Source organism: Rhipicephalus sanguineus, chromosome 2 (assembly GCF_013339695.2).
Source record: "Rhipicephalus sanguineus isolate Rsan-2018 chromosome 2, BIME_Rsan_1.4, whole genome shotgun sequence".
Classification (NCBI taxonomy): domain Eukaryota; kingdom Metazoa; phylum Arthropoda; class Arachnida; order Ixodida; family Ixodidae; genus Rhipicephalus; species Rhipicephalus sanguineus.
In genome coordinates this window covers 196,737,044-196,756,414 of record NC_051177.1, presented here as the reverse complement: position 1 = coordinate 196,756,414, position 19,371 = coordinate 196,737,044, and the positions used below count along the sequence as shown (strand labels likewise).

The 19,371-nt window shown below is 46.3% G+C and overlaps 1 long non-coding RNA gene across 2 annotated transcripts in view; it reads right to left on the bottom strand.

Annotated features, from left to right (window-relative positions):
• Positions 1-1,887: 1,887 nt before the first annotated feature.
• Positions 1,888-19,371, bottom strand: part of LOC119383966 (uncharacterized) — a 53,182-nt gene continuing 35,698 nt past the window's right edge. The window contains exons 5-7 of one of the 2 annotated variants that reach the window (XR_007415214.1): positions 11,352-11,563; positions 6,771-6,925; positions 1,888-2,635 (exon numbers count right to left, since the gene is read on the bottom strand). This is a non-coding gene — a long non-coding RNA (uncharacterized LOC119383966). The remainder of the gene's footprint in view (positions 2,636-6,770; positions 6,926-11,351; positions 11,564-19,371) is intronic. The other variant, XR_005181805.2, reaches the window with a different exon arrangement.

The following is a 19,371-nucleotide window of genomic DNA, read 5'->3' as shown; positions in this document are numbered from 1 at the left end:
ACTCTCCAAGCGCTGTTTTTTCTCCTTTTGTCCCAGCGAGCACGCTAAAATCTACAAAGGGGAGGGAGGAGGACATGACGAGGTGCTACGTCCGTTTATCATGGCTTTGAGCATTTTCTTTTCTTTGAACGCGAGCCTCACTTTCATTGTGGTCACGAGCGCGGTGGGCAGAGCGCGGCACTTAACGCGGCGTTTTCAAATCAGCCAAAGACCGTGTCCCTGCGCTTTTGGGTAAATGCCGCGTACTGCGCTGTTTGGCTCACACGTTCGCAGGAGCCTCGACTACCAATCGGCAGCATTTTCTGACCATGCCCAAAAAGTGCTGCAGGGCCACTTAAAAGGTCAAGTTTTTCACAGCGAAGATGTTCTCGCTTGGCACAAAATGTCGTGACCCAAAACTATCATCACCATGAACCGGCATGCGCTCTCTTCTTCACCTGCTTCGCTCCCAAAACACGTGCGCCGATTTCTCCGGCGAGGCCTGTAATAACCCTGATGGCTGAGAGAAAGAGACAGACGGAAAGATATAAAGCAAGAGGGCTATTCTTGCCGGAAAACATTCTTTACGAGGCGGGATTCGAGCCCGCGTACCTTCGATCCGAGGGCGAGCGTCCTAACCACTCGGCCATCCAGACACGCCACCAGAGCATAGCATAGCCTTGCCTTATATCAGAGTCCTTCAATGCTTTTCTGGTCACGAAACTCCTCCGTAACGCTATGGGCAGAGCTTGCTATGTCGCCGCAGCTGCCGCGCGGCGGCGCTAGAAGCGCGCGGGGGGTAGGGTGCCTTGTTGACCGCGGCGACCTTAGCGTCCGCCTCTGTCCCTGTATGAAACTGCGGGCGGAGTTTCGTGACCAGAAAAGCACTGAAGGACTCTGCTTGTATAGTATAGTGTAGCAAGGGGGTGGGAAAGGAGGAGGGGAGAGTAAAGAATAGCACAGAAAAAAAATGCGAAAGAGAGAAGTAGAAAAATAGAAAGAAATGCAGAATGAGATCAACGAAAGAGAGCGTCATAAAATAAATAGAAATAAACAGAGAAAAGAAGACATAGAACAAACAAAAAGAAGAAGCAAATAGAGGAAGAAAGAAAATTTGCAATACTTAACAAAGCAGCAAAATCCAGGACTACATAGGTGCGCATCGGCTCTGCTAATTTTTTTTTTTTCCAAAGGGCTTTTCCTGTAAAGTGCACTTTTTCCCCCAAAACAGCTCTGCGCTGCCATGGGGCCGCAACACAACCAGCTGTTCTTATTTTAGTCTCCTGCACGCCGACAATCTGCAAACATCAAGAAATATGCAAATAAACAAAAAGTACTTGAGAACGATTACCGATAAGCATAAACTCTGGAAATGTGGTTCTGTCTTTAGGGTTGACGCTACAGCCACAGCCACCTGGATGATCTTGGCGTTTATAGTATAGTGACAACCCGACGCTCACTGCACCGACAAGCTGAAGCGACTCCACTCGCCAGTAGCCTTACAAGCCTTTACACGATGCATGCCTAGACATGCCTTTAACCCGCAAAGTGGAATGACTTTACACAATGTCGCAGCATTACAAGTCACTAATCGCTAGATTTGCAGCACACAATGCAGCTAGGGCAATTCATGGTGTCCGAGAAAAGAAACCTCGAGATAAACACTGCCGCACAGCTCACGTCAACATGGAGCATGCTGTGACCCAGGCAGATGATGCTCCCAGTTTACAGGCGGTTCAGTGACACCGAGTGGACATATCCAATCGGATCGGTTGCCGGTGTCACGTAAAATGGAACAATGCTACATATAATAAAAGCAGGAAGTTGAAAACTCGTTCAACTGTGCCAGTGAGATGTGTTAGCAATTCGCATGTTTCAAGTCTTGTAATAACTGACACACTTGAAGCAGAGAGCTTCAATCTGTCTGCAAATGATCCCTATGACTTGCTTTAGTGGATCAATGCATTTGTACGAAATTATGAAAACCACTTCACGGTCCCTTTAATAAATAAACAGAATTTCATACAACTTGTGTTTTTGAGTGTACTTATAAACATCCAAAGACAGAAGCAAGCGGTACCATTGAACAAAATATATTGCATCAGTTTAAAAATGCATTGAAATGTGAGCGAGACATTCTGCTTCACATAGAATAAAAATGAATAGTTGCAAACGCCTGTTGTGCACACAGGTGGTCTTAACGGTTCTGCCTCCAGTTCGTGTTTGACCTTGCGCACAGCCCTCTTCTCTTTCGGCTATACACCTGTTTCTGAACTTGCGTAGGCCTTTTCCAGAGCAAGGCAAGGAAGTCCCGCACTGTGCAGTCTTTCGTGTTCTTACACAAAGTAACGAAGGTGCAGTTCATTATGTGCGAGTGCTCCTTGTGGGCCGTCGCTCAGCTCCCAGCTGATCAATGCCTTGAAGCATACGTGGCAACAAGCAACATCTGGCTCATTCACGGTGGGGTGGTGTCGCAAACTGGCGTCCACAATCAGATTATTCGTGCACACACAGTCTGCAAGTTAACGACCACTGCTTGAAACTAGCGAGCTGGTTTTTGACAAAGGTTGTATTTTTTCCGTCTTTCCCAGCAGCCCCGACTTCAAAGACAGGTCAGCAGACGGCTCCGATGTCTTGGCCAGTGAGACGAGTTGTCCTGTAAACAGTCCAGACAGTAACAGTTTCAAACAAAGTTACTCTTCTTACAGCACAACACCACTTTATGACAAATACTGTGTCAGAACCTGTGCCTCATGCTCGTTTTCAATTCAAAGAAAAGCTCACATTGTTCACAGCACAAAGCTACCCTGGTAGCCAATATTCCTATCTTTTAATGCGATAAAGAGCTCGTTTCGCAAAAATTCCAGCGTCAGCGTCGTTGGTTGTGAGCGAAAATCAGCATTGTCCGTGACTGAAAAATCGAGAATAAAGCAAATAAAATAAATAATAAAAAAATTGGCCACGTATCTGCGTGCTTCGCTGCAAATGTCGTCGAAAGACGAGTCTCCTGCCGCCCGTACTAAATGCGTCCTGGTCTCATCCGCGGCCATCCGTGATGCTGTTCCCAGGGTCACTGCCAGGTGGCAGCACCATATCGTCGGCAGAGGGCTTTTTTGTGCATAGCATCGCATTTTCAGCGCAGCCTAAGAAACACTAGGGTCTTTAGAATTACGTATCTATCTATTTTCTAGTAAAAGAACACGCCACCTAATACTTACGTATTGATGCTGTGCCTCAGATATGCGTAATATTTGCTTTTTGATCGACAGTGTTCACAAGTATGAACGCAGCTACCAGTTCAAGATGGCAGGGCGTTCGGCAAGTGCTTAAACTTTGGCCGGGTGGCTGAATCGTGTGAGAGAGAGAAAGACACAGACCCAAATTTCTGTGTTCAAGTATCCCAAGAAAGACTATCATCTTTGAAAATTTCGGTTTGAGTGGGAATCGAACCCAGGCCATCTGCACGGCAAGCAGGTGTTCTACCACGGAACCACACCATTGCTTGAAGCTGCTTCGAAAAAAAAAAAAAAAACGCACTTATGAATGTTATGTAGTGGGGGGAATCGCCTTAACGCATGTAATATTACATGGCAGGAGCATAGAATCGCACATGGTGTCAAAACATGTTAACTGCACAACGAGTGTAGCCATTACAAAGCACTCAGGCATAATTATCATTATCAGCAACAGAATCAACAAAGTATACAGCTGCGCAGGTGTGCGTGGTACCTTACGGATGCGTAGTGGGCACTTCCCAAGAGTAATTGCAGTACGCATTCTAGGATAGTTCGAAATGGCCAATGTTATGCGCACAGACGTTCGTTTCCTTGCTGCACGGTTGAAGTGTCCACCAAGAAGAGAAGCGAAGCCAGGCCAGCGATTGAGAAGATGATGCAAATGGGGCCAGATTATGCTATCGCGTTCTACACTTGAACCCTTTGAACGTGAAGGGTACACGTTCGCCTTGAACATGTACCCTTTTTATCTGGAGGACACAACATTTGCATCCCATCCGTGAAAAAAATAAAGCAGTAAGACAGTAGAAAACGAAACACACAAAAACTAAAAAAGAAAAAAAAAAGCTCAATAACTTGCTAGCTCGTCCTTTATGATCGCCATGCCTCCTATCATATGGAGTATTGGGGCGGTGGTGGGATCTGGGGCTCCGGCCAAGCTCCTAAGCAGCCCTAAAGGGTGTATAGTAAAAAGCAGGATCTCGCAAAGGATTGTGCGCTATGGCAGCCAATGCATCAACTTCTGGTTAATGTTGAATTCCAATGGCTGAGTCGGAGCAAGCTTTTCCGCTCCTTTTGGAGCAAGTGTGTTCCAGTGACAGAGTGATGGCGGGAGTCAAGCGTTCCAATGGGATTGTCGGAGTGGATTCAGAGCGGGAGTCATTCTGTGGAGTAGGAAAAGTTGCTCCGCCAAATTCGGCGGAGTGGACCGAAACTTGGCGTGACGTATGTCCTGTAATACTACGTTTGGCTGCTTGGGAGTGCTGCCGGTGTCGTGTGTTTTGACAGTAATGGCAGATGACATGGGCAAATCGTGCGGCATTGCTTCCGCTGATCAACAGTGACAGCTCCGAGTCATGAAACTCCAGTCCCTGTACGAGCGATTCATTAGATAGTGACAGCGACGCCGAAACTGCTGCGTACGAGCGGGAATTAGAATTCCACAGCAGAATTAGCAGAATGGAATAACTACACGCAATGTATTCTGGGCAACTCAAGCACTTCCACTTCCTCCGTGTTCCCATGCTTTCTCCGGCGTCGCGGATTGTGTTCCAATCACGGATTTGGAGGTGTTGCTCTATGCCAGAGTCGAGTGCTCACTTGCAGAGTCCATCGGCTGCTCTGACTCTGCCACTGGCATTCAACGTAAGACACCATAATGACCCATATGGGCACTGTTGTATGTGCTGTCGCTTTCTCTGTGCACTCGCACTGCTTTTTTCTCGAAAATTACTGAAAACATCTTGGACAGCTGCACAGGTTAGTTGAATAACAAATGCAATCATTCCAGGAGAGTAATGGATGGTGTGAATGGTAATTCTTTCGTTCAAGTGCCACACACATCCGGGCACATGCTTGCTTCACAGTGGTGAGTGTTTTTCGGGCATGTTTTGTGCTATATTAATGATTTTCTGGATATCATGGTAGCATTACAAGTGCAGTGGTGGAACAGGGTACATGAGTTTGGGAGCAGGCAAAAGTGCCTTTTGTAGCAGGCTTGGAGCAACCAGAAAGACGTTTTGGAGCAGTCAGAGAGACCATTCAGAGCAGACGTAGCACTATTTCACAGCACTTGTGAAGCAGTGTTTGTCCACTGCTGCATTTGACAAACACTAAGCTAAATTGTGCAACAGCCTTATTTACCTACATACATCCGCCCATTCTTTAAACCTAAACGCACGAATGTCAACCGCCGAGTCGATAAGAGCTGTATAACAGGGCACAGCGGCGAAATGAACGAGAATATGTGTGTGCACTTGGTGAGCAGCCCCGTGGACATGTCTTCTGCTAGGCTGTTCCAGGAACCGGACACCAACCCCACTTCTTTTAACCACAGTTACCATCATATTTTTTTTCTTTTCTGAATGCTGCTATCAAGTTATAGAGAAAAGGAGTTCTAAGAAAAGAACACCTGCAGCGGAAGTGACCAGGCAGAAAAAGAGTGTTCCACACTCGCCGTCATGGCTACTAGTGGCGCTGACTTACACTCTCAGGTTTAAAAGCACATATATACCCCATAAAGTGGACGGGAGGATGACCGCTGTCGTAGCTGAAGTGATATAGAGCATCGGACGCGCTATTCGAAGGTTGCAGGTTCGGTCCCTGGTAGCGGCAAGTTATCTTTTCGTCCACTTTGCTTTCTTCACAATTACATCAGAATTACTACAAATAACATCCCTTATACATTCCTTGGCTTTGTTGTCTGCATCTCTTTTTCCTGCCTACATCTTTGTTCTGTACTGAAGAGGTTAAACAGCAGCGGGAGAAATCACTGCACAATAAAGGAACTAAACACCCATGACGTTTTCTTGCACACAGTTTTGTATGAACTCAACCTATTGTCTATTTCCCTAAGGCCTAAAAAGAAATGAAAGAAAAACGAGCCTGTCTACAGGTCGTCTCCTAATATGTTCTTTACTATGGTCTGACGTGTAGATGACACTATGCGCGAAGGTGGAAGCAGAGAACTCAATTGCATTGGTGCACAGCGGTCACATTGCTACTGGAGCTGCTAGGCTTTGTTACAACAAATTTCTAATAAACAAACTAATCAGTTCTGTTTGACAGGAAGATTGGTGCTATGAAAGACACTGTGGGGAAGTCTGCATATTTATTTTGATCATGCAGACATTCTTTTAACGTCCACATAAATGTAGGTGCCCGCGCGTGCATCATTCACTTCCTACCTGCACCCATCTAAACATGGCCGTTGAAAATCGAACCCGCCAACATGTGAACAGGAGGTGACCCTAGACCAATCTTGTCAGGCCTTCTTTAGTACTAGTATTATTAGCAATAATAACCAAGCTACCTCAACCACACAGCATGGACGCATTGAAATGTAGTATGCGATAACTAAACGCAGCAACTCATTATCAAAGGCCATCAGAGGTTCAATGGCAGGCTCTCCGCTTCAGCTCCAACCCCAACACCCAAGTCCGGGAGTCCTGGCACGCGCTGAAGACACCATCAGCAAGAATCATTGTGCAGCTTATATAGCTTGCACCTCCCACTCCCATGTAATAAAGTCGTCACACACTCAAAGACTATACTCACCTTCACAGACGCATCGAATTATCTTCAAGAAATCGAACGGTTTCATTGCGTTCAGCTGCAAGCCTCCATGCTTACTCCCAAAAATAGAACTGACGGCACGAACCACTACAGGGCGCTGACAGTTGGGGATCACTTCCACATGGAGCAGGGGACCACTGCGAAGGAAAAGACAAAATAAAGGCACAACACATCTTCACAGGTCGAAGTCATTGGAAACTACAGCAGCAGTGCTGCTTATGTTCCACTGCTTGTAGTTCTCATACTGTCTTGCAAGTCTAGCACCATTACGATGGCACATGAAATTGAGCTGCAAGAGCTCAATGATGGTGATGATGAAAGTCCACAACATGCATGTGCTCGGTTTGCACCTGTGGCTGAAATGTATATAGCATACACAGTAAAAGCTCGTTAATTCGACACCCGTTAATTCGGAAATCCGGATAATTCGGACGGCTCTATTGGTCCCGGCCGAAGTGCATGTTAATCTATGGGGCCAAACCTTCGTTAATTCGTCAGAATTGGACACCGCACCGCTTAATTCGGACAAATGTTGATGGCTGCCGCTACACAAAAGTGTGGTAAGGCAGCGCTGGCACCACTGGAGCGAAACCGAAACCTCAGTGACATCGTCATCGTCATCAACTAGTGGGGGCGATTGCAGCGTCACCGAACGTCAGCGTCTTCTTTCTTCGCTCGCCTCCGACGCCATTTTCCCTTGTGTTGTGTCGGCACCGTCTCTTCTTGCAAAGTTCTCTTTTTTTCCCCGTTGTGACCGTGTTTACATGTGAGGCCCGAGCATGCGGCAGTAGCTGACGATGGCATCGGCGAGGTGTCAGCCGAGTCCACCGACGATGACTGCCCTACCTTCGATGCTGTCCTTCCCTCAGATATGACCCTTCAGGACTACATCGCGATTGATGATTGTCTCGCCACGACTGGTCTCCTACCCGATCAAGAAATTATTAATGATGTCGCGAACTCATCGCACCTCACGGGAAGTCTCGGAGGTTCTTTTGATATTAGAGGACGTTTGCCTGAGCACTTCCGACAGTTTGCGTGCTGTTGGCCATTTGGAAGAGTTAAGAAAAATTGTAATGTCAGCCGGAATCTGCGCGAAAATGCAGACGACCATTACAAAATACTTCAGCAAATAAAGGTATGCTTCTCCAACTTGATTTTAATGTTGTTTTTCCTGTTCATTCGTTGGCATTCGGTTAATTCGGACATTTTTTCCGGTCCCGTGAAATCCGAATTAACGAGCTTTTACTGTACACTCAAACCTCGATATAACGAACACAAATATAACGAATTATGGGTTATAACGAAGTAAATGAACAATAGTCTTGTCATAGCTACAGTTGTCATAGCTACATAGTTGTCATAGCTACATATAAACCTTTATCACAAATTCTCGGATATAATGAAGTTATTTTCGTGGCAGATGTGACTTTGTTATAATGAGGTTTGAATGTGCGAAATGTACAATAATACAGTCGTTCGTGCTCAGTTTCAGCCATTTGCCGAATATTCCGCGTGGATAGTGCATGTACACACAGAAGGAAATCAATGAAATCTTTACTTTTGGAGCCTATGATCCGGGATTCAAAGACAAAGATTTTTTGCTCCACTGTCCAGACATCGTTACGATGCTGATTCCTCTTTGCTAATCGCACACACCCCTTTTTGGGGATAGGCCATGCAATGGTGATATGTACTAAAGAAATGCTAATGGTGATGACAAATTAAAAAATATGTGAATCAAGATATGAAAGAAGCCTACACTACATCTATTACAATGCATCTTGAGTGCACCCTAATGGCCAGTGACTGTGCCAATAAAGTAGTAATGAGGGCTAGTTGCTGTGCCTTCATCATTTAACACACCGCCAGGTGCTGACTAGGGCCACAGGAACAAAAGACACATGCGGGGACTATCGCTTCAACTGAGTATCTTTCTACTGAATATGAAACATGTCTAAGCTGCCTCGACGAGAAGCCCGCCTATGCCCGTTACGTAAGGCGATTATTGCTATAAAAAATAATTGTACAAAAGGAAGTTCAGCACCATGCAACCCTCTTGTAACATGCGAACGTGAAAACATGCTGCATACTTGGCAACGCATTAAGTTCAACAGTTGTCTGTGAGCTTCAGCCTCCTCTCTACATTGAAATCCAGCGTCGTCACACTGCTGCTCTAGCAGTTCGGCTTCTTCGGCTCGTTTTTGACGGTTGGCTACAGCTCCACACGCTCATATAGCAGGTCAGACTCGCACGCACAACTTTTTCTCTTTGACTTTACATTGCATCCTCACAGCAAGGGAAAGCAGCACTCGTGGCCGAACAAATTGCTCCCACTGCTTCACACCTCGTTCATCGCTTGCCAAGCATCCAAGGCAACAGCGTACTTCTGAGGCCCACCTGGCAATCAGCTAGGCCCTGGGTGAGCGTTCCCCATCGCCGCCTCTCTGGATTTAAAGTCGAGTGATGCCACCACTGCAGCCACCGCTGTGCGACAACAGCAACACAACACCTGTTTTTCTTTCTGCATGCGCTGCTCGTTCCCTTCTCCACTCACTGCTCGCTTGAAGCAAGTCACGTGGTTCTGTTTTGTGCCACTCGACCGGACGCCAAGCTTTCTTTAACAGCAGAGCTGTTTGAGCTTGGTGAACCTCCGTGCAGTGTTCACAGAAACTGCACCTTGCCTCGCCGGGCAACAAGTTCCCATGTGTCACCTAGCAATGCGTTGGAGGAAGGTGAGAAGTGGAGAGGAGGACGAGAAGAAATAAATAATAAAACGACAAGATTTCTTCACAAGGCGGGGTTCGAACCCGGATATCCATGGTCCAAAGGCAAGCGTCGTACCACTTCGCTATCCAGGCGCACTAAGGCAAAAGCATTTATGGAAACCATATGATTTCGTTGCTATGGTCAAGAAACAAGAAAAGGATAGAGAGAAAGAGAAAAGAAAACAGAGAGGGAGAGAAAAGAAACAGGACAGAGAGAGAGAGAGAGAGAGGAAGCATAGCGTAGCCATGCATAGTACAGCAAGGGGGTGAGAAAGGAAATTGAGGGTGAGGAGGACGAGGGGAGGGCCACCAGCTTCACTGCTTCCTCAGTCTTCGCACCTGTAGTGCGTAGCTGCCCCAATTTTCATTTTCTTTAAACCTACTTCTATGCACAGCGGCAAAGGTTGGAGAGGTCAAGCGAGAAACCGAACCAGCTGAAGCGGCCACTAAAGGGCTGTTCTATTCTCTGTAACTTCCTTACTACGGCACTTATTAACAAAATTCTTGTAGCTATCTCTTGATCACAAGTTTTAAATGTAAGGGGTTTTTTACTGGCCATTTAAGCGTTGACATAGAGGAAGCTAGTGACTAAAAAACAAAACTCTGTGACACATCTTTTTTTTTTTTTTTTTAAGATGTTTTCCTTGGATTTTGCATGCTCGTGTGAAATAACATGGTTAGAAACACTGGCTCCTGGGAGAAAGTGACGAGTGCACTTGCTGCAAATGATAATGAAAGAAACTGCTGGCTTCGTGGCATCGTAGTAGCTTGAATACTAGAGCCTAATGCTATATTGCAGAGTTTTAAGCGAAGCTTCTATGGCTGTGTTCCAGTTCTGGACAGCATCATAGACAGTCTACGCTGACAGCTCAGAAGACAGCACCAAGCGCAAGTCATTCGAGTAATGAAAAGCATCTGGATGACGTCTGTGCGCCATGATGCCACCTCATGTCGACAAGAGAAAGCTGAGGAAAACAAACCACATTATTATTTTTTTTTACTTCTTTTGTGCTTGAATTTATAAAATGCTGAATGTGGCTTCATTAAGTGCGCAAAAAGAGCATCTACTTATGGACAGACGACCATACCGGAAAGGATCCAAGCTTTTTCACCATACAGCTCCGCCGCCATCTTGTTTCGACAGCAAGGTAGCCTGCATTGTATTTGTCTCTGGCGCTGTCTTCGTGAAGCTGTCTATTTTAGCGACTACATGAAAACTGGAATGGGACTTAAGATGCCCACTGTCCACTAAGCTATTTAGCCATCTATGGTGAGCATTGGAACACTCTACGAGTTGCAGGTTTTGGCGGCTGCTGCGGCAGCTTGGTTTGCGAGAAACGTGGTGCCGTTGAGTGTACAGAAATGCAGGAGTGTATAAATAGGCCCTCAAAGGTGTGCCAGTCACATTTGTACTTACATGTACGCCCAGTTTTTTAGTGAGTGAAGCTCTCTCGACTGTGGACTTGCAGGCATTCAGCCGTTTCTCATACTATAGTATAGAAATCTAACGTCTTATTGAGGTCACTTGTCCTTTTACGTTGCCACATTTCAATGTTGCATCTCCTTGTTTCATGAAATGACTGTCGTTTTTGCCTATACCTGTTCTGCTGCAATGCACGTGGGTGAAGCTCCCGATTGCCAGCATGGGGAAAAGTTAGGAGGCATATTTGCACAATGTGATAAAAAAAAATAGCTTGCCCCCATTTTCCAGATAAGGGAAAGGGCTCCTAATTTTTTTTTAACTTTCCTTGCCTCATTAGCACTGCAAGATCATGTAAGTTCTACTATGATCTACCTTTGAAAGCTGTCATCCATCTTTCAAATGCAGCAGCGACAGATGACAGTTCTTCCGATGTCTGCCTCTTCCATCGTATGTGGCACTGGTGTTGTGGGCTCAAGCCTCCATTGTGGCGATGAAGGGGCACATGCTGAATCACTGAGGTGTGCTTGTGTCAGTCTGTGTACCCATATCTTTAAGGGCGCATACGTTGAGGCAGGCCTGCGTGGCTGAGAAATTCCACACATAAATGAGCTTTTCGAAACTACAGAACATGCATTTCATTCCACATTATTGCTACTTTGAACAGTGAATTGACCATCAGATTAGCAAAGCATGTATAGGTTATTAACTATGCTCTGCTGTTAACTCCTTTGAATGTATCCAGGGTTTGTAGCAACTGCAAAAAGATAAAAAAATCAAAGACTTTTAAAGGGCCCCTAAACCACCTCCCATAATTTTTTAACATTTCAAGTAAATGCGCGCATCGAATTCAATATGCCATAACGATCAACAACGACAAACACAGCAGCATTACGAGTCACGGGCGCCCCACAAGTTCTAAAAAAACAGTCTCTCTTCCTCTTTGAGCTTTTCAGTAATCCTCGGAGTTCACCGTGACATCAACATTCACGTCTGCTCGTCATCCACAAAAAGAACTCTTTGTGTGCTTGTAGGTATATGCACCTGCCACTCTTCCTCCTCGCGCAAAGAGGAGGAGCACTCCGCCAGGAAGAGAAAAGCCGATGAACTGAGCATAGTGAAGCAGAGAGCTAAGCGAGTGGGAGCCGCTTTTGGATCATCAGACACATGTAGCTCCGCTATTACGGCAGCGTTTTGCCATATTCTCAGGGCTACGTGTTTGTTGAAGACTCGTGCACAACTGCGACACCACAACTAAATTTCAACCTCTCGGTTGTTTAGGGGCCCTGCAACACTTTTCCACATAACGATCGAATGGCTTCATGAAATAAGTTTATTGCCTCGCAAAACGACAGCCGCAAAAATTTTTAGAATTGGTCAAGTACGAGCGGAGTTAGATTTGTTGCACACTGCGATTGCTTTCTCTCTTCTCTCGTCCTGACTACACGCTGGAAGCTAAGCAGGGAGGGACGGCACGCAGGTAAGAAGATAGGTCACGCGCATGTCATGACCTTGAGCACTTTTTCTTTTTTCTTCTTCAAACACGTGGCTTACTTTCAGTGCGATCATGAGCGTGCATGCGAGCATGTGGTGGCTTCCCGCAGCGGTGCAGTAACCATGCAGCTCACGATGCTCGCATCAGCCAATGGCCTGAAATGTGGGTAGATGGCGCAATCATTTGGATATATGGCATCATTTGTACAAAGAGGGGGCGATTTCTAGCGCACTTTGAGAATTATTTGTAAATTCCAGGCTGCGTGCTGCACTATATTTGGCTCGCATGTTTTGGGGGGAGCCTCGACTAACGATCGGCAGCATTTCCTGACCATGCAGAAAGTGTTGCAAGGCCCCTTTAAAGATTTTCAAGCCCCTAATGAAGGACTTCAAACAAAACTTTACGAGATTGTAGAAACAGACAACACCAGCTTGTACAGCATGGAAGCACATCTTTCACTGAACACAAAAGCAGGCACACTGTCCAGAATGAAGAGCTAACTAAAGAAGTTCTCACAGTGCCTTTCTCAATTCATTTTTCTTTTTATTGCAATGTACTGTTTTCCGCAGGTTTCAGTATTCTTCTGCTGGTTTACATAATTGTTTCACCTCACAATGCAGATGTGTTGCACACACAAACACACAGACACACACACATACACAAAACAGGTCCATTTCCAAACAGTGTATTTAAGATTATCTTAGGATCCCAAAGCTTGCTTTCCAACTTGCAATTGATTCCGGCAAGCTCCAGAGCATTTTCTTGTGCTGTTTTAGGAGCTTGCTCCTTATGCTCGCGCCTTGTCCGTTGTCGGCAGCGTGTACACTAGTTCTCATTGGTCCCGCCATAAGCGCAGCTGCGCTCTCATTGTTGATATCAAGAATGCTCACTAGATGGCACGCCGCCGCTCAAGGCGGTGCACACCACGCTTGGTGCATGCGTTAGTTAGATAGGTGACCGTAAAAGGGCGTGTCTCGTTTGGGGCTCGCGTTTGGCGCGCTTCCTTTCTCATCACTGGGAGCTCACTCAGTGAACTCTTCGTTGCCGCTCCGCGGCATGAACACCCCAGCCAAGGCATGATTCGGAACATTAGGCGCGAAATGGACACGGACGGATAGGGAGACACACACACAGCCAAGGCAGCAGCGCAGCGGGCTCACAACGCAGCAGCAGCTCGGGCTCGCCACCAAGACCCTGCAGTGAGAGCCCGGGAGGACGAAGCGAAGAGGGCTAATGTATATATAACAATGTTGTCACGTCTATATATGGTGGTAGAGGAATGTGTATGGAGGATTCGCGGGTTACCCGATCATCTCCAAGCAAGCTCCTCCAACATCATTCACTTCGTGGATATGGCGGTGATTTTTTTTCTTAAATGCTTTCACGTGATAATGAAGGTGACATCGCTCGTGGTTTCTGTCTGCTCAGCGTAGTTATCGGAACAAGCTGTTAAATTGAACATTGTTCCATCCTTTCCTTTTTCTCCTTGATACCTCTTCTTCAATGTGGCTTTTGCTTGACACACTTGTCTGCTTCATCAGATTCTTAATCTTCCACATAGGCCAGACAGCGATTATGTGCGACTGACACAGATCTGCATAACCGCTATGTTATTCCACAGTTCAAAACACCACCAACGCTATGATGCTTCTCACAATGAATGCAGGACTACCTTTGATTGGTACTGCCTCTGTAAACATCTACTGCATTTTGATTACAGTAGTTGACCAGATTGGAGGTTGTGTTGGCTCAATCATGCAGTTGCCAGTCATTCAAGTGCATAGTGCACTAGTACACACTAGCATAGGCACGACTGGGGGAGGGAGAGGTCAATGTCTACCCCCAAAATTTTTTCAACTTGTGTAATTATATACATAATTGCCATCAAAATGTCAGCAAAACACAGGAAGGAAGCACAAAAACAACAACACTTCCCACTCATTCTGTGTCATTTCAGAGGCAATTATATCCTACAACACGCACAAACTAGGCCATAAACAAGTTCCCCTGATGAGTATATATGCACGCAAACACATACTTACAAAGTGGCTGCATGCAACCCCCCCCCCCCAACCCTTTCTATGTAAAATTCTGGTTAAGCTTCTGTTTAAAAGTAAGCTTGTGCAAATATAACCATTATGGCTCATATTTCGAAGTGAATTTAGCAGGATTTGAGTAGTAATAGGGCGCAAGCAACATGCAGTAAAATATGTTAAGTTTTGAAACTTGCCACATTTACCCCGTATAAACCCATTTAGGTTGCTTTCGAAATTAAAAAAAAAAGATGATCCAAGAGCACGTCATATGCACACTTAGCCTTGAAGTGTGACTTCGCAGCAATGTACATTTCGCCTGAATACATGGCTACAGGACGTAGCAGACCCATGCTGCAGTGAAAACATCTTATAGGAGGTTTGCATTCAGCAGGCTACATCTATTCATTTGTTTTGAATACACAGAAATTTTAAATTCATGCTGAAGCGAATTCGACTACTGTAATATGCACTTGAACATTGGCATAGGCTATATTGGCATAGGCTTATTCGTAAAACATCTTCTAAAAACTGGCTGAACAAAAGTGTACCAATGCAATTCAAGGTCATTTATGGACATAAAAAAATGTAAGAGTTTCAACCTTTGACAATGAAAGCATTGAAAGTCTTATGGCTATCCTTGTACAACCAGCTTCAACGCTTTGCGGCAGAATGCTGGATCCAAAGGTTGGTGACAGTTGTTTCGTGGAAATTTCTTTGTTGTCTCGTCTTATAACGATTCGCTGCACGTTGGTCATGTTTCCTCTCCAGCCTTCCAGCAATTCTGTATTGGATAAGTCAATGAGGCCTGCTTCCGATACCACTCCCCATGCTGTGTTCATGGAGCAATGCGGTGAAACAATTACTGGGATATCTCCAAATGCCACAAGCTTGTAGCACAAGCAGATTTTGATGACACTATAACCTGGGCCTAGCGTCTTTTGGTCAAGCCTTTTGCAGCAACAATGGGGGATACAGTTATGGCTCGTTTTCCCGTTTTACAGCTAGAGCTCTTATGAGATCAAAACAGCTGATTTTGGTGGCGTAGTTGTCCGCCACTGTCGCCAGTGTCCGTAACCGCTATCGCGCACAATGAGAAAAAAAAATATCCAGGACCAGGTTGGATTCAAACTCAGGTCCTTTGCATGGCAGTCGAGCATTCTACCACAGAGCCACGCTGGTGCTTCAAACACTTTTGCGAAAAAACCCCGTACAAGCGTCTTATCGGACAAGGAATCACGTTAACCTATGTAATATAGTGTGGTAGAAGAGTAAAACAACAACCAGGCATCACACAATGCGAATTGCTTAACAAGTGAGTGGTTTAAAGCTTCCAACCCATTACAAAGGGCTCAACCATAATTCTTCATTGTCATCAGCCACAGCATGAACAAAGTGCACATAATGATCTACAGATGTGTAGCGGGTACCTCACTTTTAGCGCGGCAGCGTTAAAGAGCTCGTTCCGCAGAAATTCTGGTGTCGGCATCGGCGTCGTTGGCTGTGAGTGAAAAGCCACCATCTTGTCCATGACCAAAAAATGGAGCAAGATGCAAATAAAATAAATAATAAAAATCTTAGGTTCGAGTGAGAATCGAACCCAGGCCGTCTGCGTGGCAAGCAGGTGTTCTACCACAGAGCCACTCCATTCCTTGGAAGTGCACTGAAATTAACTTTAATGCTTCACAAGCATATGCGTCCTGTGTACAGGTGTCACAGTACGAGATGTAATATCGCAGTAAAATGGGGTACAAACATATATTGCCATCAGGCGTCACACCATCTGAATTACATAACGAGTTGGTGGTTTACACCCGGCCACCCATTACAAAGGCACACACATTACTGCGGGTATTCCCTTACGAACATGTAGTGGGTGCATCGCAACTTCGAAAAAGTATCACGCGCGTAATTGCTGCTGGTTTTCAGCATGCCATCCATTACAAAGGGCATACACATTAGTGCGTGCATTCTCTTACACACACGTAGTGGGTATACTGTTGTCTTAATTAAAAGTGCTGTTAAAGAGGGCGGAAACCTTTACCTTTACTATAGGTATGTCAAGTGTGTGTGCGTGTGTGTGAGACCGGGCGACTGAACATAATGACAAGCGAAACAGAGCACGATGAGGATGGGGCCGGATATCGGTATTGCGTTCAACTCTTAAAGGCGAAGCTAAAGCGTCCCTCAATTTTTTCCGCAGAATTATGAATAATGGCATAGTGGGTACTTTCCTAGTTCGCAAAGTTAGGACGATTCATGGGGTAGTGGGTACCTTGCAAGTTTACTTGTAGTAGTCACCCCAAGTGAGTGCTCCAGAAAGGCCTCTCCTCTGGTGTTTGCTGAGATTGTGCAGCGTGTTCCGTGCAGGCCTGGCATTTTTCTAGCTTTCATGTACTACTTGAAAATGCACAAAGATTTATTCGGATTTGGTGAACAGGCTCATGAATTCATTGGTCCGCACCCTCTTTTCAGGATGACGACTAAGAAGGGGGGGAAAAGCAGGTGTTCCCACATTAAGTGCCGTTTCTTTTTGCAGCAAAGGCGGCTGAACTAGGGGACACTGCAGCACTTAAAGGGGCCCTGCGACGCTTTTTTGACTGTCTTTTTTAGCGCTGGAATGCGTGTAGTAATGAATGCCGAGATGAATGCAAAAAGAATTACGAAAATTGGTGCACGGAAACTAATGTTATTAGACTTCAAAGTTCAATACTCGAGCAGACGACGACAAGAAACGTTCCCTTCCACATGTCACACTCTCGCTGACGTCAAAGGCCGTTTCCAAGTCCTGCCTCACGGTGGCTTTCACACAGTGCCTTGCCACTGCTCTTTTTGACGGTGTTGCAACCATGGCTACGACGAAACACGTGTGTCGCCTAGCAGACGGTCCCATGGTCTCATGTGTAGGGCGCACGAGTCTGGTGATCTAAGAAACCTTGAGCGCAAGATCTTGCGACATAGCAATGCCCTGCATGTAGTGCCGTGTCCGCACACGTCATTGTTACAGTAGAATCTCGATGATACGAATCCCGCGGGGTCACGAAAAATATTCGTATTAGCCGAAATTCGTATCACCGAAACACATGTAAAACTAGCTAAATTAACAGTCAGAGGCAAACTCATTTTTAGGAACACATAAAAAAACATTTATTTCTTGCAGAAAAAATCTCTAATGTCTTTCTGCTTCTTTTTTTTCGCGAAGTCACTCAGCAGACTTCTTTGAAATCCGTAAAAACGCGTGCACGTGTCGTCGCTGATTTCATCAGCGGCCATAGCACGCGTCAGGACGTCGAGCGCGTGCAGCGTTTCAGCCGCCGGTGGTAGTCCTTCACCATCGCCCTCGTCTATGTTGTCGCCATCATCGCTGGAATCGGCAACCTCGCATGTGGCCTCCTCAACAATATCCTCCACCGTGCGCGCACCACAAGTGGCGAGGTTGTCATCCGCCGTGCAGAAGTCTTCAGCTGTACACCCAGCATCAAGCAGTTCCCAACCCTCAATTGGCTCTTCCTGCTCTGAGGGCACCTCTTCGGAACTCCTGAAGAAGCCGCATTTCGCAAAGCAGTTTGCTATGGTAGTCGGCGTTACTCGATCCCAAGCCATAGCGATAAAATGGATGGCGTCCAGGAGGCTTATCCGCAGGTCGCCTTCGTGTTTTCTGTCAATATTGGCAAGTAGGCGGCGCACAAGAAGGCCCTTGAAATGATGCTTGAGGTTTTTTATTATTCCAGCGTCAAGCGGTTGCAGGTGCGTTGTCGTGTTCGCGGGCAAAAAGATCAGTTTGACGTTTTGAAGCGTTACTTGCCTCGGGTGGGCGGCGCACTGGTCAAGAATCAAAACAATCTTCCGATTCTTGCAGGCCATCCTTCTGTCAAGGAGCGACAGAAATTCTTCGAACAGGGCCGCCGTCATCCACGCCTTTTTGTTTGCGCGATAGACGCACGGCAAATGGCTCTCGCGCTTGAAACACCGAGGCTTTTGGGATTTGCCAATTACCGTCAGCTTAAGTTTCTCCGACCCGTCGGCGTTACAGCACAAAAGCACCGTTATTCGCTCTTTGCTTTTCTTGCCTCCTTGGCACGCTTCGCCTTTTAAGCAAAGGCTCTTCTCAGGCTGAAGGTTAAAAAACAGGCCAGCCTCGTCTGCGTTAAAAACATCACGAGGCTCATACCCAGAGATGAGTGACTGCAGCTTCGCGAGCCAGTCGCATCAGCCTTCTTCGCTTCCCCACAGACGCTTTTGTAAACGAGACCGTGTCTCGTCTTGAAACGGTGCAGCCACCCACCTGAGGCCTGAAATCCGTCGATGCGCAGAGCAAGTGCGATCTCGTCGGCTTTCTCACGCAACACTTTGCCATCGATGTTCACACCAGCTGCAGTAACCTCCTTAAACCAGGTCAGAAGAGCTTCTTCAAGCTTCACGTGTTGGGCTGTCTTCGCTTGCCTCGCGTTGACGTTGAATGAAAGCACAATCTTCATTATTGAGTCCCGCTGTCCAACAATTGTGCTTAATGTCGACGTTGCGAGGCCTAGCTCCTTAGCCAACTCCGTCCGTTTTCTTTTGGGATCCTCATCGACCTTTCGAAGAATGTCCAGTTTCTCCTTAAAGGAGAGGGCTTTCCGCTTGCGAGACATAGCTTGCTGCCACTCGGCAAAAAAGGCACAATCACAACAAAGCAAGAACGCGGGCTCGAGCACAGCAACGACAACCACTACGTCCGACGGCACGCATAGAAGAAAGAAGCTCCCGCGGGCCGTGCCTCTACTAGAGATGGGTCGCTCAGGAGCGAGCCGGCTCTTTTGAGCGGCTCTTTTTAAAGAGCGGGTGATCCGCGGCTCAGTAAAAGTGAGCGGCGGTTCTTTGGGAA